The sequence below is a fragment of the Mesoplodon densirostris genome, chromosome 4, assembly GCF_025265405.1.
Source record: "Mesoplodon densirostris isolate mMesDen1 chromosome 4, mMesDen1 primary haplotype, whole genome shotgun sequence".
NCBI classification, from domain to species: domain Eukaryota; kingdom Metazoa; phylum Chordata; class Mammalia; order Artiodactyla; family Ziphiidae; genus Mesoplodon; species Mesoplodon densirostris.
This window is the reverse complement of record NC_082664.1, coordinates 148,004,819-148,017,076: the sequence shown is the minus strand read 5'-3', so window position 1 is coordinate 148,017,076 and position 12,258 is coordinate 148,004,819. Positions and strand designations below refer to the sequence as shown.

At 42.9% G+C, this 12,258-nt stretch overlaps 1 non-coding gene across 1 annotated transcript; it reads right to left on the bottom strand.

Annotated features, from left to right (window-relative positions):
* Positions 1 to 4,749: 4,749 nt before the first annotated feature.
* TRNAR-CCU (transfer RNA arginine (anticodon CCU)) lies at positions 4,750 to 4,822 on the bottom strand. The gene has a single exon. It is a non-coding gene; the product is annotated as a tRNA-Arg (tRNA).
* Between the last annotated feature and the right edge of the window lie 7,436 nt (positions 4,823 to 12,258).

The window sequence follows — 12,258 nt, the reverse complement described above, 5'->3', positions numbered from 1 at the left end:
CAGACTATCCTAACTGATCTTCCTGCCTGCAGCACACTCCAACCAGTCCTCCACTCTGCTGTGAGGATCTTTCTGAAACAAATCATGTCGGTACCCTGCTTTAAAAAGTACACTTCAGGAACTTCCCTAGTTGTCCAGTGGTTAAGAATCGCCTTCCAAGGTAGGGGACACAGGTTCGATCCCTGGTCGGGGAACTAAGAACCCACATGCTGCGGGGCAACTAAGCCCAAGCCCACGCACCTCAGCTGTAGAGCCCATGCACTCTGGAGCCTGTGTACCACAACTAGAGAGAGAAGCCTGCACTCTGCGACTAAGACCTGACACAGCCAAAAATAAAATAAATTAATTAAATTAAATTAAAATAAAGCATGTTAGTGTTAAAAAATTGGGGCTTCCCTGGTGGCGCAGTGGTTGAGAGTCCGCCTGCCGATACAGGGGACACGGGTTCGTGCCCCGGTCCAGGAAGATCCCAAATGCCCTGGAGCGGCTAGGTCCCTGAGCCATGGCCACTGAGCCTGCACATCCGGAGCCTGTGCTCCGCAACGGGAGAGGCCACAACAGTGAGAGGCCCGTGTACCACAAAAAAAAAAAAAAAAAAAAAAATTGTTTATACTGAGCTTGCACTCTAGATCCCGCTAGCCACAACTACTGAGCCTGTGTGCCACAACTACTGAAGCCCGTGCGCCTAGAGCCCATGCTCCGCAACAAGAGAAGCCACCACAGTGAGAAGCCCATGCACCACAACGAAGAGTAGCCCCTGCTCCCTGCAACTAGAGAAAGCCAGCATGCAGCAACAAAGACCCAATGCAGCCAAAAATAAATAAATAATTTTATTTTTTAAAAGATTGTTTAAATAATAAATAAAAAGTACCCTCCAATGCTCTTATTTGCTTACCATGTGGAATAAGGCCTAACCTCCTTATCATGGACCTTATCTTCTGGATCCATCACTTGTATGTACCTCTTTCATTCTCCTTTTCTATCAACCCTAATTGTCTGTAGTCTATTGAATGCTGCACTGTCTCTCATTTCTGTACCATTGTCCATACTGCTCTTTCCATTTGGAACGTTCTCCAGAACCTTCCCACCTCCTCCCAAGGTTGGCAATCTTCTTATTCTTTTAAGCTCATTAACTGCCACCTTTTTGGTCAAGACTCCGTGACCTTCCCTGGTGTGAGGGAGTATCTTCCAGTTCCCACCTTTGTGTTATCAGTACATCTTACTGTATAGGTACCTCTAAATGTACTTATCATACCATATAATTCTATTTCTTGGAGCTCAGGTGTACATGATGGGGTTAAATATGTTCCATGGGTCAGGGACCCTATATTCTTTTGTTCATGTGTGACCATCTTTTGTTACTTATTCAACCTAAAAACTAGAATTGATAACTTACATATATCCCCCCATCCAGTGCTTAATCTTTTTTTCTTTCTGTTTTATTGAGATATAACTGATATAAAGCACTGTGTAAGTTTAGGCATACAGCATAATGATTTGAATTTCATACATTATGAAGTAATTACCACAATAAGATTAGTGAACATCTATCATCTCTTATAGATACATTATAAAAGAAAAAGAAAAAAATTGTTTTCCTTGTGATGAAAATTCTTCGGATTACTCTCTTAACAACTTTCATATATAACATACAGCAGTGTTCATTATATTACTCATGTTGTACATTACATCCCTAGTACTTATAACTGGAAGTTTGTACCTTTTGACCACCTTCGTCGAATCCCCCTTCCCCTCCCCCTCCCCCTCCCCATACCTTTACCTCTGGCAACCATAAATCTGATCTCTTTTTCTTAGAGTTTTTTGCTTGTTTCTTTGGGGGTTTTTTGAAGTATAACTGACCTACAGCACTGTGTTAGTTCCTGGTGTTCAACACAGTGATTTGATATTTTTATACATTACAGAATGATCACCACCCCATTGCTTAATCTTGTGTTTATCATTTTCTTGCTCTTAAAAATATTTTTATGTAAAAAATAAACATTTTAGGGCTTCCCTGGTGGCACAGTGGTTAAGGATCCGCCTGCCAATGCAGTGGACAAGGGTTCGAGCCCTGGTCCGGGAAGATCGCACATGCCGTGGAGCAACTAAGCCCACAACTACTGAGCCTGCGCTCTACAGCCTGCGAGCCACAACTACTGAGCCCGCGTGCCACAACTACTGAAGCCCACGCACCTAGAGCCTGTGCTCTGCAACAAGAGAAGCCACCACAATGAGAAGCCTGCGCACTGCAACGAAGAGTAGCCCCAACTCGCCACAACCAGAGAAAGCCCGCACACAGCAACGAAGACCCAAATGCAGCCAAAAAAAAAATTTTTTTATTAAAAATAATAATTTTTTTTTTTTGCTGCACCATGAGGCTTGCAGGACCTTAGTTCCCCAACCAGGGATCGGAGCCACGCCCTCAGCAGTGATAGCTGTGGAGTCTTAACCACTGGACCACCAGGGAATTCCAAAAAAATTATTATTTTTTTTTTTTTTTTTTTTTTTTGCGGTACGCGGGCCTCTCACCGCTGTGGCCTCTCCTGTTGTGGAGCACAGGCTCTGGACGCACAGGCCCAGTGGCCACGGCTCACGGGCCCAGCCACTCCGCGGCACGCGGGATCCTCCCGGACCGGGGCACGAACCCGCGTCCCCTGCATCAGCAGGCAGACTCCCAACCACTGCGCCACCAGGGAAGCCCCCCCAAAAAAATTATTTTTAAAAATTGTCCTAGCTTTATAAAAATGTAAAGTTAAAAAGTCTTGCTTCTTTAGGGAACCCTCCTACACTGTTGGTGGGAATGTAAATTGGTACAGCCACTATGGAGAACAGTATGTAGGTTCCTTAAAAAACTAAAAATAGAGCTACCGTATGATCCAGCAATCCCACTCCTGGGCATATATCTGGAGAAAACCATAATTCGAAAAGATACATTACCCTAATATTCATTTCAGTGCTATTTACAATAGCCAGGACATGGAAGCAACCTAAATGTCCATCGACAGAGGAATGGATAAGGAAGAAGTGGTACATATAAACAATGGAATATTATTCAGTTATTAAAAAGAATGAAATAATGCCATTTGCAGCAACGTGGATGGACCTAGAGACTGTCATACTGAGTGACGTAAGTCAGACAAAGACAAATATTATATGATATCGCTTGTGTGTGGATTCTAAAAAAATGGTACAAATGAACCTATTTACAAAAGAGAAATAGAGTCATAGATGTAGAAAACAAACTTATGGTTACCAAGGGGTAAAGGGGGGGAGGCGGGAGGGATAAAATGGGAGATTGGGATTGACATATATACAACACTATATATATAATATATAACTAATAAGAACCTACTGTATAGCACAGGGAACTCAATACTCTATAATGACCTACGTGGGAATAGAATCTAAAAAAGAGTGGAGGGACTTCCTTGGTGGCGCAGTGGTTAAGAATCCACTTGCCAATGTGGGGGACACGGGATGGATCCCTGGTCAGGGAAGATCCCACGTGCTGCGGAGCAACTAAGCCCATGTGCCACAACTACTGAGCCCACTTGCTGCAACTGCTGAAGCCTGTGCGCCTAGAGCCCGTGCTCTGCAACAAGAGAAGCCACCACAATGAGAAGCCTGCGCACCGCAACAAAGAGTAGTCCCTGCTCACCGCAATTAGAGAAAGCCTGCGTGCAGCAACGAAGATCCAACACAGCCAAAGATAAATAAATTTTTTAAAATTTTGTATATGTCTATGTATTTACATACATACATAAGTATATATTTGTGTGTGTGAACATGCATACATATTTCCAAAACATATATTATTAATTTTAGTTGTTTTGTTTATTAAAGTAGTATCATTCCCTACATAATAACCTGGGAACTTTTTTTTTAATTTAACTACAGTTGATTTATAATATTGTGTTAGTTTCAGGTGTATAGCTTCAGATTCTTTTGCATTATAAGTTATTACAAGATATTGAATATAGTTCCCTGTGCTACACAGTTAATCCTTGCTCTTTATATGTTGATATTTTATACATAGTGGTGTGTCCTGGGACTTCTTTTTCACTTTTCATGTTTTATTGCTAAGATCTATCTCAGGTTTGTTGCCTGAAGCTGAGTTTATTTACGGTTGCTGCTGTCGACTATTTCGATGTGTAAATATGCTAATATTACTTTGTTGCTGGCAGCAAAGGCTCTTGGTGACCTGTGTTCTTCCCTTTGGCCCACAACCGGTTTTAGCCAAATATGTGGTAGCCAGTTTTGTGGGGCCTTCCATTTACTGACAATGCCCACCGCAAGTGCTAGGCCGTGGGCCTCTCCAATTTCTGCTTTAAGGCCTTCTCAAAAGCCACAAGAGCCTTCTCAGCCCTCTCCCAAACACAGACTGAAAGTAAAGAGCATTAACCCTCAACCAATGGGGGGTGTGAGCCAAGGGATAAATGCCCCAAGCTCCCTTTCTTCAGATGGACAATTCTGGGAGGCATTTTTTTTTTATATGGGATTTTTAAAAATATTTATTTATTTATTTGTTTATTTATTTATTTGACTGTGCTGGGTCTTAGTTGCAGCACGCGGGATCTTTGTTGCTGTGCGTGGGATCTTAGTTGCAGCATGCGGGCTCTTAGTTGTTGCATGAGGGCTTTTAGTTGTGACACGTAGGATCTTCAGTTGTGGCACACGGGATCTTTAGCTGTGGCATGTGAATTCTTAGTTGCGGCATGTGAACTCTTAGTTGCAGCATGTGGGATCTAGTTCCCTGACCAGGGATCGAACCCGGGTCCCCTGCATTAGGAACACAGAGTCTTATCCACTGGACCACCAGGGAAGTCCCTGGGAGGCATTTTGTATATTTCTCAGAGGTCTCCATGGAATCACACTCCTTATGTTGGTGTTTCCTGCTACTTTGCCTCAATCTCACCCTCTTATTCACCCCTGCTGCCTGAGATCACTTCCCAAATGAACAACTTGCACCCAAGCCCTCGTCCCAGTCTCCGCTTTTGGGGACTTCAAACTAATACAACCAGTTTCCTGATAATGAGCATTTGGATTGTTGCAGGTTTTTGCTACTGCAAAAGTGCTACTAAGAATATTCGTATAAAACCCACTGGTGCACAAGTGCAAGAATTTCTCTTGCATATTTATACAGGAGTAGACTTGTTGGGTCAAAGACTAAGTGAACTTTCAGCTTTACAAGATAATTCCAAACTGCTAACCAAAGTGATTTTTACCAATTTATGGTTTCAACAACATTGTATACAAGATCTTATTGATCCAAATCCTCTTCAACACTTGGTTTTGTCAGATTTCTTAATTTTCACCTCTCAAATAGATATCGAAGAGAATCTCATTGTGGTCTCAATTTGTACTTCTTGGTGATTAATGAGGTTGAACATGTATTCATATATTTATTGACCATAAATATTTCATCTTTTGGGAAATGTCTCTTTAAAGCTTTTGCCCATTTTTCCATTGCTTGACTGTCTTTCCCTCATTAATTTTATGAATTCTTTTACAGTTATGGTTATTCTCCTTTGAAACTCAGAAGCTCAAAATCAAATTAACCATAATCTTCACTGAATATTACCTTTTTCCTGGTTACAAAATTAATGCGTGCTTGTTGTAAAAGAAACATGGAAAGAGTACAGACATGTTTAACTCAGAAAGTCTTCCTTGCTGTCAGCTCCAGCCCACCTCCAAGTAGGAATAATTCCCATGAATTGTTTGCCATCCCATATTTTGAGGATTTTGTTGTCACATCTCTCTTCCGGATTAGACTGGTAATTTCCCAAGGGTAAGGACTGTGTTGTATTCATCTTTGTATCCTCAGGTCCAGGCACAGTGCCTGGTTTAGACCTGGAGCGCAATACATTATTGTTGAATGAATTGCTGAAAGCTGGGTTAGAACAGAAATTTTGAAGTTACAAGAAGACTTCAGTTTGGAACAGAGGATTCAAGTAAAAGTGGGAGATAGCACTGGTAAAATGTGTTAGGGCTTGATTTTACCAAAAGTCTTGGCCGTTAGGCCAAAGTGTCTGATTTTTATCTTGGAGGCAGTCAGCCAGGGAGGCATTCAAGACTTTTCAGGTGGAGGGAGGTTATTTGTTCTTATGTTTTTACCAGCAACAGAATTAGAACAAAACATTGACAATCCAGTCATCTAATGGCAAGGTACAGGATGTAAAACGGAGGAGCTTGGGGAAAATGAAACTGAAGACAGAAAAAATGAATGAATCAAGAAGTTATTAACTTCTGGGGGGACATAGGCACCCATGAAAAACATGAGAACTATGTTTCTGTCAGAAAAATAGGCATAAACCCAAGCCCATGCACTTTTTAAGAGCCCTTTGCTCTTGGGTTGGTTATTCTAAGAGTGAGAGAATAAGAACCTGAACTATGGGGCCAGGATGTGTTCATTCATTCAGACATGTTTATCCATCTCCTGCTACATGCAAGGCACTGGGCTGAGTGCTGAGAACAGTCTGAGGCGTGGGGTATGGTATGGCATGGTGGCCAAGAGCATAGACTGAGCCCAACGGTCTGACTGCAAACCCCTGCCAGAGGTTTGGGACCTTGGCTAATTTACTGAAGTCATCCACACCCCACAGTTGTTTTACAGAGACAGTACTATCACCACCCTCATGATTAAGGGGATCTTACATCTTTATAAAGCACTTAGAGTTCACAACATGCAGGGAGCCCTCAGCAGAGTTGTAAGGCAGAAACCAGAGTGGAGAGCAAGAGGAGGAAGCAGAGGGCATGGGCTTGATTTCAAGAACTTTTGTTAAAATAGAGGAGAGAGAAGACTAGAAGGGGAAGTGAGGGCAAGGAAGGTTTTTTTGTTTGTTTGTGTTGTTTTTTAAGATGAAAGATATCCTAAATGCTCACAGGGAGGATGTAGTAGAGTGGGAGAGGCTAAAGACACATCACTGATGATCTGTTCCTTCCCACTAAGGGTACCCAGATGGCAGGAGGGGAGGGCTTTCTGGCAAAGGTGAATGGCCCGGCTTTAGCTAGGAAGCCACTTCCGCTGGCGAGGTGGAGGAGTGGCGCTGAGCGTTGCCTGGCTGCAGGTGCGGGCTTGGAAGTAACCACCGGGCAAGCGAGAAGGAATGTCACCAGTGGGGGAGGGGCGAGGAGCGGCGGCTGGTGGGAGGTCTGAGGAGAGAGAAGAAAAAATTGTGCTATACCATTTAAAAATGGGATGGTCAGAAACTACTAGAGGAAGCAGACTAGACTGCCAGGAGCTGGTAACTTTGTAAGGGTACTGATCTGCCTGGTTGGGTAACTTCCGGTGGTCCTGGGAACTCCAGGAGGAGGGAAGCATCCAAAGAAGGGGTGGTGAGTGCCAAATGTCATGGTGGTGAAGTTGGGGAGAATGGGGACGGATAGGGGACCGCTGGATTTGCCAGCTGACTGGTCATTACTGAAGTAGGGTCTGGAGGGTCACTGTAGTGTCACAGCAGATGACACATAGCAGAGAAGAAAGGATAGAAAGAACGGCAGGGCAGTAAAGCACATGCACTCCAAGAATACTGAGTGTGAAATGAAAGGGCAAAGTAAGACATTAACCAAAGAAAGTAACTAAGTCAGTGAGGTGTATTTTTCTTTCTAAAGGTCGGGAAAGCTTTGTATACATAATTATTTTATGTATGTATGTATGTATGTATGTATTCACCACGCCACCCAGCTTGCAGGAATCTTAGTTCCCCAACCAGGGACTGAACCCGGGCCCCCTGCAGTGGAAGCGTGGAGTCCTAGCCACTGGACTGCAGGGGAATTCCCTAATTATTATTATTTTTTAATAAGGCAAAGGCAGCAATTGTACTAGGGCTCCTCAAAGTCAGCAGGGGTATGATACAAACATAACATGGTAATAAACAGCTCCTCTGAGCCAGATGTTTTCCATAAGACGACGTTATCACCAATTTATAGAGGAAGAAACTGAGGCTTAGAAAGTGAAGTCACTTGCCCCAAATCACACTGCTAGTATGGGGCAGAGTCAGGATGTGAACCCAGGTGTTATGGCTCTAAAGCACCAATGCTTGTCTACTCGTATACCACAGATAAGCAGAAAAGCTGGCACTACTCAGGAGGAGGGACTGAGGGAAGGAAGAAAGAGTTGGGAGAGATGTGTGTACTAATGATTTGTGTTTATTTAGAATTACTCTCCTTCCCACTCACATATGTAAATGTATGGACTGTTGAAGTTGGCATTATTGAGAAAACCTTGCTTTACGTAGGAGAAAATTCAAGCCAGAGAACTGAGGTGACCTTTCTGTAGTAAGAGGATTTGTTGACATGGTCCAAAAAGTTACAGCTGAAGACTCAGGACAATTGCGTGGTCAGTTGATTCACCCAACCCTCTACCCAAATGGTTGCTTCATTGGAGCATCAATCTCCTAGTTCAAGGGAATGGAGGTGAAAACAGTTTGCACATATTGACAAATTGTTTATTACAATTATCAACCTGAGACCTTTTGTGGTATATTCTCATCTATGAATGTTTTCTGATAGGTGACTTCAAAATATCTGCCTAAGGAACAGATCTCATTTCTTTTTGCTATACTCCCACGTGCAATGAACACAGAGTAAACCAAAACCAAACCATAGTCCAAAGGGAACTGTGTAGTGTTATGGTCGGGTCACAGGCTCTGGCCAGGGATAGAAACAGAGCTTTGGTGAGCAAACTGGGAAACTAGGACCTAAGGTCAGGACACAGGGGGCAGACCCTGTTGCCACACCAAAGTCCCAGCCCCAGAGGTCACAACAAAGGCAGGGGAGAAAATGCCAGGGTTCATGGGCATTTAGTAGACCAGGAAAGGACTGAAAAAGCAGATCTGAGCAGAAAAGCGGTAGCCACCTGACCCAGCTTGCAAATTAACCTCTACCTGCCCACAAATGCAATTTTAAATTATCTAATAGCCATATTAAAAAGAGTGAAAAGAAATAGGTGAAATTAAATTTAATGTATTTTATTTAACTCAATATATCAAAAGTATTATCATTATAACTTCTAACCAACATTGCCAATAGTTTACATTTCTTTTTTCATCCTACGTCTTCCAGATCTAGGATGTATTTTATACTTGCAACACACAACTCAGTTCAGACTGGCCCCATTTCAAGTGCTCAGTGAACCATGTATCAAGCAGCCCAAGCTTAAAAAAAATTGAATTATTTTGTCTAAATATTTTTCTCTTCTTTCTTTTTTTCTTTCTTTTTTTCAAAACATGTTGAATTGGGTAGGACTGAATTATGAAGAAGTGGATGAAAACTCTCATATTCTAAGAGCCTCCAGTTTGAAATTTTAAATGTTTCAGGTACAGCTCTCCCAGTCGATTTTCTTTCTATCCCTGAGAAATGGCTTTTTTTGTTTGTTTGTTTTTAGCTCCATGGTGCACAGAATTGCTTGGGAAGCTAAAAAGGCAGGGAATGTGATGCAGGTGCCTGCTACCAAATGTTCATTCCTTCTGTTCACTTGTTCGTTTATTTTTTTCCTCTTAACAACAGTTACTAAACACCAACCATGGGTCAGTTGCACCTAGGGCTAGTTTTACAGGCATATTCCCTGGCTTGTGAAACCTACAATTTAGCAGAAAAGCCAGGCAAATAAGTAAAATAAAATGTAGTAAGTGTTGTGATAGGGGAGATATGAGGGGCTGAGTGGCTACTTAGGAGAATAATTTAACCCATCTTGAAGAGATAAGAGAAGGCCTTTGGAGTGGAGGAGGGAATGAAGATTGCCTAAAGAGTGGCTAAGAAAAGGGAGAAGGGAGGGCTAGAAAATGCTCCAGGCAGAAAGAGCAGAGGTAGGGAAGGCCCAGAAGCTTTTTGTGGAACTGAAAGAAGCTTGGTGCGACTGGGGCCCCCAGGGTGAGAGGTAAGGCTGGTATCATGCATTTTTCTCTGGTTAGCCTATTTAACAGTGGGAGCTGGAAGGCAGGATGTTGACAAATCTGGAATAGGCAGGCCCAGCACAGGAAGTACTCCACCCCAAAAGTATTCCTTCACCAGTTCAGTTCAACTTTACTAGTTACAGACTCAAGTGGGTTAACTAGCTCTTCTTTATAAAAGCAAGAATTACTCCTAGAGTGATTATTCTCTTTTCAGATTATGTCAGGCCTTGATACTGTATTTCTGATTCAGAAAATTGAACATGATTGATGTTCCATGTACCAAAGGACAAATAAAAGTACGTATAAAATTCAGGAGTGGAACTAATGAAGCAGTGTTAATCCTGCCCAGGGGAGGTCTGAGCAGGCTTCACACAGCAGATGACACTTAAACAGGGTCTGGAAGAAGTAGGAGTTTCTCAGGCCTCCATGTGGAAGGACATTCTGATAATGATAATAGCCATTATTTACTAACTATCAGGTACCGTTCTAGTGGTTTACATTCTTAGCTAACTTTATCTTCATAAAAACTTTAGATACCACAATCCTTGCTTACAGATAAAGAAATTGAGGTACAAAGAAGTAAAATAACTTGTCTAGAGTCACACAGTTTGTAGAGGGTAAAGCACCTTGAAGACAGGCTCAGAATAGCCTTTAGGTTAATGTTTTTTATTATTTCAGTGCATGTATAAATGATTGCTAATGATCATATCTTTGAATGTATTACATTAAGAGAACATTATATTCAAATCCAGATTTACACAAACCACATTTCGAGTGGTGATTCATTGCCTCAACAGATTCCCACAGGATCCCTAAGCTATCAAGAAGAGCCAACCCCTGTCATTAGCTGTAAGATGCAAAAGCTCAAAAGGCAACTCATCAGTGACAGAGGAGGTATAAGCCCCAGTTAGGGGGAGAGGCTACAGTTGCCCCCACTCTTGGCCCTTCACCCACAGGACCTCCACATTCACAACACGGCTCTCTCCTCTCTAAAAACCAAAAAACAAACAGGAAGGCCCCTTTCTCCTTTTAGTCAAAGTAGAATGGCCAAACAGGAAACTGGTGCCCTCCACACCCGCCCCCCCGCCGACCCCTTGTACACACATACCAACCCGGAAAGCCAGCGCTTCATTCTCCCAGCTGCCCTTGCAGCTGTCCAGGACTTCTTAAAGAGAGCACTCCAAAAATCTTCCAGGGAAACTTGAGTGACTCTAGTAATCTCTCTGCACAGAAGGCACCTTTGATTTGGGGGAATGATATTTCTTCCTGACGCCCCATGTTATACAGAGCTACTGCATCTTTTATTTATTTATTTATGGCTGTGTTGGGTCTTTGTTGCTACACACGGGCTTTCTCTAGTTGCAGTGAGCGGGGGCTACTCTTCATTGCAGTGTGCAGGCTTCTCATTGCAGTGGCTTCTCTTGTTGCAGAGCACGGGCTCTAAGTACACGGGCTTCAGTAGTTGTAGCACGCAGGCTCAGTAGCTGTGGTGCACGGGCTTAGTTGCTCCGCGGCATGTGGGATCTTCCCGGACCAGGGCTCAAACCCGTGTCCCCTGCATTGGCAGGCGGATTCTTAACCACTGTGCCACCAGGGAAGTCCCAAACTACAGCGTCTTTTAAAACCATGGTCTCTGATGACCATAGCCACTGGGTTGGTGGGCAGAAAGTCTCATCTCTTGAGCCCCTGACCTGACCTTGGGGAGGCTGTGTGGATGGGTCCTCGCAGCAAACCCAGATAGATCCTTTTGGGAGGTGGCACCAGGGAAGAGCTAGGCTTCCAGTGTGGTCTATGCACTGGCCTGCCCTGATATGCCTGGGCCACTTCCTTTCCTGTCAGGGTCATAAAGAATCCTTCTTCTTCCACCCACCACTTCCTTCATTGGGAAGGTCAAGGAGAAACTGGTGAGATCATAGTTTTTTTTAATAGGGTTTTCAAAAATAGAGTCAACTTTGCTTCTGCTGTAGACACCCTTGATGTGTATAGAAGTGACTAACCGGGGCTCAGTTATATAATGACAGGCCTGAGGATTTGGACATCAGTTTGAACCCACTTCCTATTTTTAATAATTATTATCATTCATTGTCCACTTACCATTTGTCATCCATTGTGCTAACAGCTTTACTAACATGTACTATCTTGTTTAACCTTCGAATGATGAAAATGATTTTTATTCCCATTTTACACATCAAAAAACTGAGGATTAAAAAAAAAAACAAAACTGAGGATAAAAAGAGTTAACTGACTGGCCCAAGATCACACAGCTAGTGAGTGGTTGATCTGTAATTCCAAGTCAGCTGGGCCTGACACACTCTGTAAGATGCTTCCTTCAGGCAGGCCTACATATTGATATAAAGGAAAATAC